The sequence below is a fragment of the Cibotium barometz genome, chromosome 24, assembly GCF_041138505.1.
Source record: "Cibotium barometz isolate CiBa-2024 chromosome 24, ASM4113850v1, whole genome shotgun sequence".
NCBI classification, from domain to species: Eukaryota; Viridiplantae; Streptophyta; class Polypodiopsida; order Cyatheales; family Cibotiaceae; genus Cibotium; species Cibotium barometz.
This window is the reverse complement of record NC_141069.1, coordinates 24,573,394-24,589,279: the sequence shown is the minus strand read 5'-3', so window position 1 is coordinate 24,589,279 and position 15,886 is coordinate 24,573,394. Positions and strand designations below refer to the sequence as shown.

Below are 15,886 nucleotides of genomic sequence, written 5' to 3'. Positions count from 1 at the left end.
TATGTGCCTGACGAACGAGCTTTGCGTTTGATGGCTTTCGAATTCTCCAAACCGATTGGAGCTTCAACTAGAGGAGTGACAATTCGAGGAGGCACATTCTCCTTGTTCTATTTAGATCGTTGACTGCTACAAACAAGCAGTCGCCCAGGAAGTCTACGAGAGGCGACGCACCTAAGGGAGGCATGCCAACCGACACCGAAGGACAAACAAACACTTCTTTACTTCTTCTACGAGTACACTTAGCCATGCCGAGAAGAATATGAGAATCAAACATCGCGAGTTGTATATATAGCATTTTCAAAAATACACCTGCCACCTATACCATCAGAAGAGGAACATAATCATGGGAACGACAACACATAAAGAAGCTAGGCATAGCAATAGCTGACATGGCCATCGCAGAGCAACATGCAAGGGCGAAACAAATGCAGTACCTCCATGCAGACCTGCAGCACATTCCAGGTGATAACAACATGCACACCCAAAAGAAACGGATAACCTACAAACACATGCAAACATGCATGGAATAGAAACACACTGAAACAATGCCGACCACCAGGGAGGAACCTCCACGTCAGGAGCACCAGCTCCCACAACCGAAAATAGCACAAAGTGACGTTGAAGAAGAAGCACCAGCACACTCACCGGCCCAAGGTACCCAACACAAAGGCATGTGCAAAGCAGAAATGCAAGCGACCAAATTAGACAAACCCACACATAAGTTGAAGCACGACAACCAACATGGAGGAGCCTCCATGACTGGAGCACCAGCTCCCAACGCCAAAATAGGAGATAATGATGTTGGAGAAGGACCAGATCTATCCCAAGGATGAGCACACATGACTGGATAATCCAAATTGAACATGCACACGTGTCCACCATGACAACGCATGCGCCGACTCCACCAACCTCCACCTAGCCCTCGCAACCTTAATCCAGGATCATATTTTGAACCTTGATCGACCATTCTATCGGATTAATTAATGAAAAAAACATTTTGCACATATGTTTAATTGAAATTTATTTTTTTCTTCACTCACTCGTTGTAGGCCCCATTCTACATTTACATTAAAGGGTACCGTTTAAATGCCTATACCATATTGGGCTACATTCACCATCTAAAAGGTGTCTTTATGTGGAAGGAAGCTTCGATCCAATCGACGCTTAAACCACGGTCCTGCGGTCATTTGTTTAAAAGGTCCAAATTGGTGGACCATGTATTTTGCCTTTCTAAGGAGGGGCTTTGTAGAAGTTGGTAGCAACAAGGCTTTGATCCAATCAGAGCAAGGCTGCAGAGCTGCTGGAATCCAATAGGCAACTCTCCAACTCGGCATCGGCGGAGGAAGGGGCGTAGTTCGTACTGATGGTGGTTGTGGTATTAGAGGAGTAGGAGTAGGAGGAGAGCAACGGCTGGAGAGGGGTGTAGTGGGGGACTGGCTTAGAAATTGGGATGGCCGGTAGCGCAGCGTGTTAAGCAAGGCTTCTAGCGCCTGGTGAATGGTAGGTCGACATGTAGGATCTGGATGCGAACAGGCCAGGCCCAACATAAGCACTCTCTCCAGCTCCACGGCCTCGAATTGGCTGCCCAGCCGGGCTTCCACCGCTTCGTCCAGGCGGCCCCTCGTATAGAGGGACCACACCCAGTCCACGAGCCTGCCATCATGCTCTTCCGGCAGGGTCCTGTCCACAGGTCTGCGCGCACACCACCTCCAGCCGCACCGCCCCGAAGCTGTAGATGTCCGACTCCATTGTAGCCCTCCCCGTGCCGCAGCATTCTAGCGCCATGTATCCCACCTTCTCGGAAGCCATTGTGGTGTGCCCCTCGGCTCCCTCCCCCAACTGCCTTGCCAACCCAAAGTCGCCCAGCTTCGCATTGAAGTTGCAGTCGAGCATCACGTTGCTCAACTTGATGTCCCTGTGAATAATCACCGTTTCACACTCTTCGCGTAGGTACTGAAGCGCAGACGCCAACCCACAAACGATCGTGTACCTAGCACACCACCAAAAAGTCATGTGAGGGACATCCAGTAATTTACGTAGATTTTTGGTGCTTTACATAAATTAAGGTTTAAAATATTGGGAACCCAAAAACCTTGACAAATAATATGGTTTTTCTGTACCTGGTGCTCCAGTCGAGAACAATCGCTTTCTCACAGAACAAGTGTTGGTCAAGGCTTCTGTTGGGCATGTATTCATACACGAGCAGGAGAGTTTCTTTGTCTTTGTCTTGGCACCACCCTTTGAGCTGCACAAGATGGCGATGGCGGATGCGGCTTATGATGGATATCTCGGTCAGAGACTCCTTCTCGCCTTGTGCAGATCCTTGAGATACGCACTTAACAGCCACCTCGCTCCCATCGCTGGGAAGAACGCCTCTATAAACAAGGCCAAATCCACCCCTCCCCAAAAGCTCCGTCTTTCTAAACTGCTTGGTCGCAACGCTAAGCTCTCTGTATGTATAATAATGAGGAAGGTTGAGCCCCATAATTACATTAAGTTCCCTCAAGTACTGTGCAGCCCTTCGCTTTTCCCTTAATCTAACCACGTGGATACTAATCACTACCATAATTACTACTAAAATGAGAACCCCAGCAGCAGCGATCAACCCTACCTTACTAGAAGCCTTAATTACTTCAATACTACTAAAACTCCATGAATAGAGGATATGATCCTCGTAATTTGATCCTGTGGAGCCAGCAAATCGAACAAAAACATCCTCCGGCAAGTAAAAGGATAAGTTGATATGCAGTGAACGACCAAAGGTTTAAGAGCAGATGGATGTGACACAAAATGAAAGACATACTTAAGAATAAGAGGTCTCTAGTAAGGAGACATGCAAAGGAGGAGAAAGCCCGAATAGATGCTGGTCAAAATGGACACAGTAAGCCATCTATTGCTCATAAGGGCGAGTGGAAGAAAGCCAAGAAGGAGCTCTTAGAAGGAGTAGTAAACCAGCAACAAACAGAAGTGCGGCGAATGCAAATGGAGCGATATGGATCATCACACTTTGGATCTGGAGGTCGTGCATTATGGGAGGTCGAGTTTATATGTATAGTGCAACTTCATCTCTTTTCTTTGTATTCTCTCTACTTGAGTTGTGTTATAATGTTTGTCTTGTGATGTAGCGTGACATTATGGGTAGAGATCTTACCCCAGCAGCAGCAGAGACTGGCTACCATCGTCGCCACAGTAGAGGAGATACATGGGATTACCTTCACGATGAAGGGATTATCTCCGACGAACAATACAATCGAGCAAGGAGAACACCAATGCAGGTAATACTTTTTACTTTTATTTACAAAACATTTTTCGACCTTTAGTGATGACTCCTCCGAGTAGTCGCCCGCTAGTTTTTCTTCATGTATAGTTTTGGTTGTTTCTTTTTCAAGCCTCATGTGGCTACCATCATGTATGGACAACTTCTTGGATATTAGATAAAAATTTTCATCTTCTTTATGTATCTATGTTTTTATTCAAGCCTTATGTCGCTACGATCATGTATGGACAAATTTTTGGATATAAAATATAATTTCTCATCTTCTTTAATCAATATTCGAAGTGTGTTTACAAATCTTTTTGTGTATATCTTTCTTTAATTTAAGTTTTTATGCTGATATCTTTGCTGATCTTGGTTCGTCTATGTACAAGTAAGCAAAACCTTAAACCAAAGAGCTGCCTGTGCAGTACATCTACACACGCAGCTCTCTGGAAATTTTTTTAAATTCCAGAGTGCGTCTATATATGCATCTATAATGGAGGCTATAAGGTGCGTCTATAGGCACGTATATAGGTCCATCTATAAGCGCGTCTATACTGATATAGATGCACATATAGACGTGTCTATAGATGCCTGTCCATAGACGCACTTATAAACGCGTCTGTAACATTTTAAACCACGTTGTCAAAATGCATCTATAAATGCGCCTACGATCGCTTTTCCTTGTACTGATGCCACAAGATTTTAAGCTGTAAACAAATGTCATAGCATTTACACAGACACCCTTGAGTTACATCTTTTCAGAACACTCAAGTGCTTCCTTACCATGCCCATGTTCAGCATATCCTTCCTGCAACCACCCGCTCTATGGCACTCTATGGCACACACATGGTGTGTGTGCACCTTAATGGTGTGTGTGTGCACCACAACAAAGCAACATGTGTGCTGCTTGGCTGTGGTGCGCACACACACACACCATGTATGTGCCATAGGGCGGGCAAAATGGGCCAACCGCCGCCAAAGTTTAAACGCACATACTACCACTCGGTCTAGTATTAAAGGGTGGTTGTTCGTCCACTACACTAGCTTTATGCCTGTCGTAACAACGTGCATCCTTTTTTTACTACTCACAAATAGCTAGTAACACCACCGCCTTCTACCGCGCCGGTTGGTATTAGAGCTGCATCTTTTTTTACTACAAATACAAATACTAAATCAGCATGGCTGACGATCATATTAATATTGATGCAGCAAAGTATGTTCGACATACTTGTCAGTAAGTGGAGGCCTTGGAGAGACTGTATAGCGAGTGCCCAAAGCCCACTTCCCTCCAAAGACACGAACTCGTCGCGTCAGAGAATGGTCTCTCCTCCACAACATAGAGCCCAAACAAATCAAAGTGTTATTTCAAAACAGGCAGTAAATATGTCACATGATCCGATTTTAACCACTAGCCAACCATAACTGTATTATTTTCAATCATCCTTCTAGCTTTTAGCTTCTACATTTCAGTGTACTTAGATTAATGTTTAAGCTAATGATCGTAGCTCGTGTTAAATTGCATCATGTAAGGTTCTATGAGAAGCAACGCAAGGAGTAGACCAGGCTTTAAATTTGGCACCTAAGTCTAGGTGCCATAGAAAATCTAGTGGCACTTTTGCCATCAACCATGGGTGTCAAAATGTCACCTTTGGCTAAAATTTTGAGTGCCCCTTTTAATAACAAACCACTTTACTTTGAGTAATGAAAACATATTAGTTTTGTAAGTGCATTAAGCTTTCACAATTCAAAAGACGTCTTCTCATCACACAAAATACATTATAGCAAGAGAAGTTTTAAAGGCATCATAAATTATTGAAGACTTTCAAGTTATTCCAATCAAAAGCATCATAATTCAATCATTCTTCTTGCTTTCACAAGCTCCCAAGCTTCATAAACTGTTGCCCAATCAATGCTATCAATTCCATGACCAAGAAGTGAGAGCCTCATTAAAGCCTCAAGCGTCTTGACATTGAGTAGCTGACCTCGATCGTTTTTTATTATGTTTTGTTTCGAAAATCCTCTTTCGCACGACACTGATGACGTAGGGATTACAAGAACAGCTTGCCATAGTTTCATCATGTTTGGAAATGTGTTATGCCAATCCAGATTTGATGAAAATACTCGCCAAGCATCCTTCATCTGCATGCCTTCATATCCCCAATAGAGAGTGTCTGAAAAAGCAAGAAGCTCATCCCTACAACCTTGCTTGTTGATGATGGGACGGTCATTGAAATTGTCCAACAATCTATTTAACCATCCTGTAATCCTGGGCTCTCTCTCCTTTTCATCATTTGGAAAATGTTGAGGACTAAAGAGTTTGTAAGCATTGAAGAAATAAACATCAGGGAACCGATCATTTACACAATCTATGACCTTTTGAACAATTGCTTCTGCAAGCATCACACAACTTTCAACATCACCTCCTTCATTATCTAAGGGTATGCCAGCTTTATCCTTGCTTGGAATACTTGTGAACAGCAGCTCATGCACAAATTCTTCTCCTTCTTCATTGGCATGCCGCATCCTACCATTTTCAACTTGAAGCATAAATTTCTTCAAGAACAAAGTACCTTTACCAAATTCCTCTTGAAGAAACTCTCTTCAGTGATCCGAGTGTTACTTTGATGTGGTATTGATGGATGTTATGTCTGCCAACTCCTCTTGGAACTTTTTGTTAAGAATGTTTAAGTCACGTAGAACATTTGCAAGTAGGTAGATGCAAAATTGAACCTTATATACACACAACTTAGCATACCATCCTGGAGCACCCTCCTCCCAAAAGCTCATGATAGCTGGCATTAACTTGGTAAGTCTCTGCATCACACTCCCTCTTGCAAGCCAACGAACATCATGAATTTGCAAAACCTCAAAGACTTGCAAATTCATATCTAGCAGATTTTGAAATTCGGAATGGCGCAAACTAGAAGAAAACATTTTGATGCAAATTCATATCCTGTAGTAGCAGATTTTGAAATTCGGAATGGCGCAAACTAGAAGCATTGATCCAAGAATAAATTTTGTTTGCAATCTTGTCAATATAAGAGAGACAAGGAAAACATTTTGATGCATCCAAAACAGCAAGAGCTTCCCTGTGGGCAATGCAGTGAACACTAATGAGGCATGGTACTTCTCTTTTGAGTTTGGCAACGAGTCCATCATGTCATGCAAGCATAGAGCTATCACCATCTGTAGCTATTCCAATTAGTCATTGCTTGTTAAGGCCAATTTGGGTCATCACTTCCATAATGGCATCAAATTTTGTTTGTGCAGTCCCATCGAAACAACAATGAGCTTTCCAAACTCAATGTTGTGTACACCCATTCCTTTTGATGAAAGATGATCAAGTGTTTCTCTAAAGCTCTATCAGTAGATTCATCTACCATTAAAGCATAAAAAGGACTCTCCAATAGTTCTTCAAGTTGTACTTTGTGAAGATATTGTGATATAGAGAATAAAAATTCCTTTCCAGCCATCATATTTGTGTAAGATGAGCTATCATGTTGCAGAGGCATACCTTCCACCTTTAAAGTATAAGCTAGTTGGCACAGCTTTTCAAACTTTCTGATTGCAAGATCTTCGTCACCTGTGAAATACATCAGCTTCATGCAAGTGATCACCCTTTCTTTGTTTCTATCTTTAATTACCAACAGCATGCTGTGGAAGTGTAGTCCCCTTTGTTTCATGATAGTTTCGCATTGCAGCCCATTTGTGCTCCCGTGATCGCATGTGCTTTCTTATTGCATCCCTCTTCACACTCTTGCACCCTTGGCCAACACCCCATGGCCCCTTAACTCTAAACTTTTCACACCATTCACACTTCATGAATTCTCGTTCACCTTTAACAAGTCGAATGAGAAACGGATACTTTGATTTCCACTCTGTACGAAACTTTCTCCGCCTCACTTGTTTCTTCTTCTTACTTGTTGAGGGATCTTCATTATTGGTTGGCAAATCATCTTGGGGCATACCCGAAAGGTCCATGTCTTCAACGACTTCGTCTTCACTTGATTCACTCTCTGAGTCCTCACATCAGACTCACTTTCGCGGAGCCAAATATATTGTGCAAGGTTTCTTCTCGTTCTCTCTCTTTATCTTGCTTACTTTGAAGCACTTCAAGGAGACTACGTTGGCGGGCCATCTAATTAAAAATAATTTTCTATTATAGTACATTGTTTTGTATTTCATCTTAGCTTGAATTAATGTTAATCTCTTTCATTTTATAGACATTGATGTCATGCTACAACCATATAAATTATAGATTCAAAAGAAAGATAGGGACATGCATGAGAATCATGCATTTCTTTTAGCTATTCAGATGAGTGTAAATAAGCACCAAAGATGCATGAGAATCATGCATTTCTTTTAGCTATTCATATGAGTGTAAATAAGCACCAAAGATGCATGAAAATAAGAATACAATGATTGTAAATAAAAGTTTTGGTACTTGGAATGTGAAGCTTGGAGTCGCTAACTTGAAATCCAAGATGTCACACAAGCAAGACGATGTAGGAAATTAGGGCTCTTGCGTTCTAAAACCATAGAAAGATTACGAAGTTAGACATGAACATGCATGAATTGATCTCCAACTAGATACTCATAAACCTAAATATACACTTAACATGAAATAAAACTTGATGTGATTATTACTATTAGATATTACCTAGTAAAAGACTAAGAACCAAGAAGCTTGAGGAGTTTAGATTGCTTCAGATCATGTGAAAGCATTGTGTTCAAAGTAGTAGAGATCTCTCATTATATAGCATGCTCAACCTTTGAAATACCCTTGAAGTTCAAAGGTAGAGGTCTTTTGGTGCTCTAATTTCAGAGACTCTTGAGCCCTTTAATGCCCAATTTCAATTTATTTTAATGACTCAGAAAAAAACCATCATGCCTAAAGGGAGGAAGCAAACTTCTATGTCAAACAAAGAGAGAAAGAGGGAAAGGAAGGCATGCCTGACGATCGTGCATAGCTCCGGGGCTGCTCGCAATCGTGTATAGCTGCTTGATGCTCCCGAGCTTGATGCAGGGGGCTGGCCGCTGCTCGCAATCATCCATAGCTGCTAGCAGCTGCTCTCGAGCCTTGCTTCTTGTCACGCACAGAGATACAAGCAGCCACGCGCGCTCGTTGCCTGTTTAAACTTTGTGTAGCTTAATTCTTTTTGCCCTATGTATATTATGTTGGCCTTTTCATATTAGTCCTGCTCCAGCTTGTGTATAATATTTGGCCTTTCCATATTTATTATGTATTGTGTACTATATTATATATATTTACTATATTATATATATTATATAGGAGATATAATATATATTTACTATATTATATATATTATATAGGATATATACCCCTGGTCACTTAGACCCCTAAGGCTAGGTGCCATTGGGCACTTCCCTTGTTTTTTCAAAGTGCCACATTGGTACTTTTACCAGAAAACGGAGGTGCCATTTGGCACTTGAAATTGTGAAAGGCTCCCGTATGGGTGCCAAATTTAAAGCCTGGAGTAGACCCACTAGCTGCAATACACCATGCTCATGGAGAAGAATGTTTATTTGGACAAGAGAGATTAAAGAGAATGTCGGAAGTACCTTTTTGGCATTTCCAAGATTTTACGCCATAGATATGATGGATAGAATATACATCTAATTAAAATGGTTGGGAACAACTTCTAGGATAATGATGTGCAGCACATATATTTATTTGAAATCTTTTTGTTTTTTGAAAGAATTGATGGTAATAGCTATATGTGAAATAACGCAAGAAGATGCGAAATCATAAATTCTATTTTGGGAGAATCTAAACAATGTGATGATTGAACAAGGATTCCTAGTAACTTACTTTTCAGGATTTATGGTGGTGGCAGACAAGGTTGGTGCTAATTGGATTGTGATACGTATTGTCTTCAATGGAGGCCCCGATAATGTAATATTGCAAGGTAAGGAGCGATCTTGTCTATTTCATTGGGATCAGAGTCCACAAAATTACACCAAAAATTTGGTGCCAGTAGAACATAGAAGAACACATCTTCACATGTGCGAATCATAGAGGCTTTCTCAAAATGCCTGAGGCTGCAACTCTGCATGATAGTGTATAGGCGAATCTTCTCACTCTGCATGATAGTGTATAGGTGAATCTTCTCACTATGCATGATTTGCATATTAGTAAATTAGAGTATGTGAGGTGGTTTACATGCAAGTAGCAATCAGATTACAAGAAATAGCGCAAGGAATTACTTTTAATGGGCTCGATAATTTTTGAAAAAAAAATGTCTCTCTCTCTCTTAGGGAGGAAGAATCGAGTGACTCCATCACTCTCATGTGTTGAAAAAAATCTATTTTTGGGTCAATTTGTGGAAAAAGCTCTAAATGATCAGAAAATCCCTAAATTATAATCCTCTTGGTGCCTTTGTAAAAGTTGGTAGCATCCAATCAAAACAAGGATGCAGAGCTGTTGGAATCCAACAGGCGACTCTCCATCTCAGCGTCGGAGGAAGGGGCGGTGTTCATGTGGGAATTAATGATATAATGCCTGCGTGTGTGTGAACGCATGTGAGCAATGAAAGGACACACGAAGAGGCACAACTCCATAATTATAAATAAATGTATTCCCTCACTAATAAAAACAACGATTCAGCAATGCAACGAAGGCGTCTCAACTCTGTACAAGCAGCGACGATTGGCGACCTGAATATCTCTAACCTTCTATGTTAATTGTTAATCAATGATAATTATGTATTAATACACCTACATAGAATTTCTACATGGTATCCGGCCTACCTTTCTGGTGCGCCTATGGGGCCCTATCTTGCACGCTTCCCAAGCTTCTTCTCCTAGCGCAGTCCACGCCACCACAACAAAAACGCCTCAGCACCACCTCCGCCTCCACTAACCTCGTCGACCCTCTTCTCCCTAGAGCACCTGTGAGGGCACACACATGCTTCCAACCCTCTTCTCCTTGGTCATGCGTATTCCAATAAATGCTAATCATGCCCTCCACGTTTCTTACGCATACAAATTTTATACGCCAACAATCCCTTCAAGCAGTGCCTACCTGCATTTTTTTGAGAAGTGGTAGCCACCTCAACGCTCGTTGAAGCCTTTGCCTTTTGCATACATGCACCCGCATCAGGAGCAGCAGACGAGATGTGTACTAGCAGGTAGCGTACCAATACAGACATAAATATTAAAAAAAATCTCAATAAACATAAAAATAATAAAAAACCTACCGCGTTGCCTTTGCTCCAATAATAACAAAAGAATTAATATGTATTATTTCAGATTTACCAAAAAGAAAACCAACAACTAACAATAACTTTTTTTAAAAGATAATTTTAATAACATAAATAATTTTAACTTTGATATTTCTCTACTTCAGAGGATGATCCAAGAGTGCTCCACTAGTCATAATATTTTTTTAAAAAAATAAACAAAAATTATTATTATTTTCTTTATAATCAATCACAAAATAATTTTATTTAATAATTTACTCACATCATGAACATGCCTAAATATTCGGGCTATTCATGAGCGCAAACATACCTACGCTTTCAGGCTATTTGCGTACACATTCACATTTTTACAGAAAATATAATAAAATTTTTTCAAATAATAATAATAATTATTAAACAAAAAACAAACAAACAAATAAACAACACAAATTACCAATGGGCCAAGGCCCTTACATAGGCAATAACCCATAAAACGGCCCAAAAAGTCGAAGCTAATCCCAAAGAGGATGAAAACACATGAGGTGTTAACAACGATCACCTCTATAGCCCAAAACGGCAAGGAATCCCAAAGAGGGAAACAAACACAATTGAGCCCGTTGGAGTGTTTGCAGCACCCACTTGGCCAATCCCTAAAAGAGAAAATTAAACAAAAACGTCGAAAGTGACGAGGCCCAAGAGGCATGGAAACACAAAAGGGTGTTAACAAAAGTCACCCAAAATCTCTCTTAAAAAGGACAAATAGGTGTTAAGAAAGGTCACCCAAAATCTCTCTTAAAAAGGACAAATAGGTGTGACAGCCTATATCCTTAAGAATACCATTGTCTTTGACACGCTACCTTAATGTAACCTCTGAGCCATGACAAATTAAACTTAATTGTACTGGTGGTGGTATTGGGGGAGTAGGAGGAGACCAGAGGCTGGAGAGGGGTGTAGTGGGGGACTGGCTTAGAAATTGGGATGGCCGGTAGAGCGGCGCGGTTAAGCAAGGCGTCTACCGCCTGGCGAATGGTAGGTCGACATGTAGGATCCGGATGCCAACAGGCCAGGCCCAACACAAGCACTCTCTGCAGCTCCACGGCCTCGAACTCGTCGCTCAGCGTCCGCCGCTCCGTACAGGCGGTCCCTCGTGTAGAGCGACCACACCCAACTAGGTGTACGCGCAATTCAGCACTCTGCTCATATATACAAATTTGTTGGAAGGAGTCAGCCAACACAAATGTCCAAGAGACTAAGCCAACGCTCAACTCCGGTATTTTCAAGCGGGCCGAATCGGCCGATCCATTGTCCTGAAGAATGAAGCTGACCCGTAACTCCAGTCCCATCCTTCTAGACACACACATCTGAAATTGGTTGAAATTTGAAGGTCTGTCTCTAAAATTTAGAGAAATTTTCAGAATAGTGGCCTTTTTTGCAACCACCCTCTGAAGGCTTCAAATTTCAGAATTGACATTGGCCAACCGCGTTCGCCTAACTCTACTCTAAGTTCTCTTTCCAAGAGAAACCCCAAGATTGAAAATCTCACAGGCGTGAGAATCATAGTCGTCCTGAAAATCGCACAATACACTTTCATTCGCAAAAAAATTATATACACTTGCATTCGCAAAAAAACTTGCATGAATTTGAAGAAAATCAAAGACCTCGATACTACCAAACCTTCACTTGATTTTTCCGTCCCCTTATCCTAAATGCAAGTAGGATTTAGAAAGCTTCAATTTTAAGGGTTTTTTGATTACAGAGAATTGTGAATATATTTTCAAGCAACCCTCGTCATCGCTCTAAAGACTATTATATATGTGGTATATTTCAAAGATTTGACCTATGGCATGGTGGGTCCCATGAGCAAGTAGCTAGAATTTTTCTGTAGCACTAACTTTAAATCTCCAAATGCACACTCTTGTAGTAGTGCATGTTTTGTCACTTTAGGATTGCCAGGATTTACAATCCTTTCAAAGGTTCAAATATCATTTGTTGTGCAAAAATTGTGCATTGGAGATATGAATGTGCTATGATGGGAAATTTTTGCTCGGGTTTTTGATGCATGTTTGGCTAGAAATATGTGTGCACATCCATATTTGTCTACATCAACTTTACTCTTTTTCCTTTGAAATCGTCACACCAACCTTGGTTCGTTGATGTTGTGTTGCTTTGGATCTCATCATTTGTCGATGGAAAATCTTTTTTTCTAATTTGTCGGCATTGGTTCACTAACATTTGATTTTTTTGGATCTCATTGTTGTTGATGGGCAATCTTTTTTCCCGATTTGGTGCGTTTGATGCTCGACAAAAATTGTCAATCAATTAGTTATCCTTGAGCTCTTTAAGTGCATAGGAAAAGTAGCTTACTTTTTCTTTTAAGAAAACCTTAGCTTATATGTGTCTTGGATAAAGGGAGGTGTTTTTTTTTGTGAATCCTGAGGGTATTATGGGAAAAGCATAAGATTGCTTTTTGAGGAGGAGAGTCCTTACAATGACCAAGAGACCTTTGAAGGATACTAAATTGAAGGATATTAAATTGATGCTGGAGAGAGTAGTATTATCACGTTGTGATACTAGATAGTAAAGGCACCAATGATGGGGCGGTTTGCAAGATGAGCTTTCGTTCACTCTCTCTAAAATTGGGACATCCACGCATCTCGGGCGGAGTACCTCGATCGTGATATCGCCATGAATTAAAACACAACACGTGCCTCCCAAGCCTAAAGCGACATATCTCGATCGAGATACCAACAACTAATGCCACGCTAGCAGGTTCGGGTTTCCAGTCTCATCATCCATGTCACCAATACAGGTCACCGCCACCACACTATCTCGATCGAGATATTCATGCCACTCGGATCCACATCAATGCCATGGTGTATCCCCCTAGGCATATTTGACCAGCCCATCTCCACCGTCTACATATCTCGAACAAGATATTGAAATAAAATCTGACCATTCATTGAAATACCTCGTTCAAGGTATAGAGATGCAATCTCCACCATCCACATATCTCGAACGAGAAATTGAAATTAAATCTCGACCATTGAAATACCTCATTCGAGGTATAGAGATGCAATCTCTACTGTACACATATCTCGTTCGAGGTATAGAGATGTAATCTCCACCGTCCATTCACGCACCGTTTAAACATCTCGATCGAGGTATTAAATGAATCACCACCGTCAAGTGACTTAAACCCTAAGCCGTCCATGTACCTCGAACGAGATACTAATTTCAAATCTCAGCCGACCGATCCTTCACCAACCCTAAAATTAAGTGTGTATCTTAGTCGTTTGTCTCACTAACCCTAAAATCCAGAGCGTACATCTTGCAAACCCTAAAGTGCATGATGCCACCGAACCTCGTTCGAGGTTATAAAACCGAAAAACTTTTTTTTTGCCTCCTTGTCAGAAGTCGTTTTCACTCTCCTTACTCTCTTGATTTGGATTAGCATTAGTGGGCCCATTAGCATTGTTTTATAGCTTCATTAGTGTTACTTAGCACTAAGCATTAGACCTTTCACATTGGATCTTTCACATTGGACCTTTGTGTTAGGCTTAGGTTTTAGCATGGAGTCACACGAGAAGGGCCACGAGGAGGGCCGCTCGTCTATTGTGGACCTCATCGCAGAGATAGACCGCGAGTTAGCGGTTATCCATACGAGTGCTAGAGACACACCATCTACATTACATATCGTGGCAGACTTGGAGGCAATGCTTTCATCTCTTCGTAGCCTTCACGATACTGTTTATGTAGATGAGTGGATAGCCCACCATCGCATTGCTCCTATGTCACATGGCCTGACATATCGTTAGGTCTGTGATCTTGGTCCGATTAGGGATGGAGCCTACTTAGATCTTTTCCTCGATAGTCGTGGGATCACGGGCAAGCCCCTTACTATTTCACAGTGTTCGCATCCTCGTATGGCGGCATATATCTATAGTCGATATGTTGCCGCATATGGGAGGATGTCGAACAACCGCCAGATTCCCATATACTTCGCAAAGCAATTATATGCAGAGTTTGTCTTAGGGGAGGAGGTGGATTACACTAGCCATCGACCGGGTGGTGGTGCTGGCCGGCCAAGGCCGTCTCCAGGACCAGGGTAGGCGACCTCCACCAGCCCTTCGTATAGCTCCTACAGATCCTTCATTTGTACCTATGTTGACAGTCGAGGCTCTTGGCACCCAGGTTGGCATCGACATACAGAGTACCACCTCACGGAGAGCATCCAGCACGTTGTGCGCTTGTTCTCATGATCGATACTACCGACGAGACAGATGCCGAGGTATTTACATATTTATTACTTCTTAAGTTTTTTTAGTCATTTATTTACATGTTTATATATACTTTTCTATATTTTTACATGAGCGGCATGGTTGATTATGTCACGTAGGGTCCCACACCTACCACTGAGAGACTCACTCAAGAGTTGGTAGAGGCGAGAGCGGAGATTGACTGCCTTAGAACTGCATTACAGACGGCAGAGGCAGCTACTGCAAAGGCACAGCATGTGAGAGAGTCTGACATCTAGCAGGTAGGTTTCTCTTGCACGTAAAAGAGTTATAATTAAGTTTCTAAGTTATAAATTTCTTTAAGTAATACCTAATGAGAGAGACTAATCAATTATTTTTATGCTTTACTTTTTTGCATAGGCTCGGACTGAGGTAGAGAGTTCTAGAGCTAGGTGCAGCATCACATGATTATGGAGCGGATTGCATAGCATAGGGTAGAGCAGTTGATGCTACATGTTCGAGAGTTCCGCAGATCCTCAGACGTGACACTCCCCTACTTGCCTCTATATCCATGGCCTATTACAGAGGTTTTTTGACGACCTCTCTCTCAAGATGCACCACCATTTCTCCGTGATGCCTGTTGCACTCTCTGTATCGAGGACATTGATAGTACTGGTGGATATGCTCTGGGATGTGGACATTTTTTCCATTTGTCTTGCATCACCCAGGAGCTAGTACGCTTCTCAGCATGTCCCTCTTGCGCATGCGTCGACCTAGCGACATACAGAGTTTTGGACATTGATGATCTTCACCCAGGCTTTGCTCGAGTAGATGCTAGGACTGGCAGGCCTCTCGATTTTACCTCAGCCTACTGACTTGGGACTAGACGCCGTCGATGACAGAGATTAGGAGCCTGAGGTGCCTCCAAAGATTGAGTGGAGTGCACATGAGTTTAATGCATACCAGAGAGTTCTTTACGAGAGCCAGATCACAGCATACGAGCGTGTGGGTGGTGCTAGTCCTAGTGGCACCTCGGGTGATGGTGCTAGTAGCAGCAGTGCTGCTTCTCAGAGCAACGTGGCCCTCCAGTAGAGGAGCTTACACGAGCAAAAGTGGCAGACACGTACCATTGCTGATTATAGATTTTGGGTTTACAGACAGAGACGTCTTGCAGTAGCATGACGTAGAGA

General features: G+C 41.9%; 2 pseudogenes; both read right to left on the bottom strand.

The window, feature by feature from the left end:
• Positions 1-1,278: 1,278 nt before the first annotated feature.
• On the bottom strand, positions 1,279-5,782 carry LOC147625067 (L-type lectin-domain containing receptor kinase IX.1-like; annotated as a pseudogene).
• A 397-nt stretch (positions 5,783-6,179) lies between these two features.
• Positions 6,180-7,240, bottom strand: LOC147625066 (uncharacterized; annotated as a pseudogene).
• Positions 7,241-15,886: the final 8,646 nt, after the last annotated feature.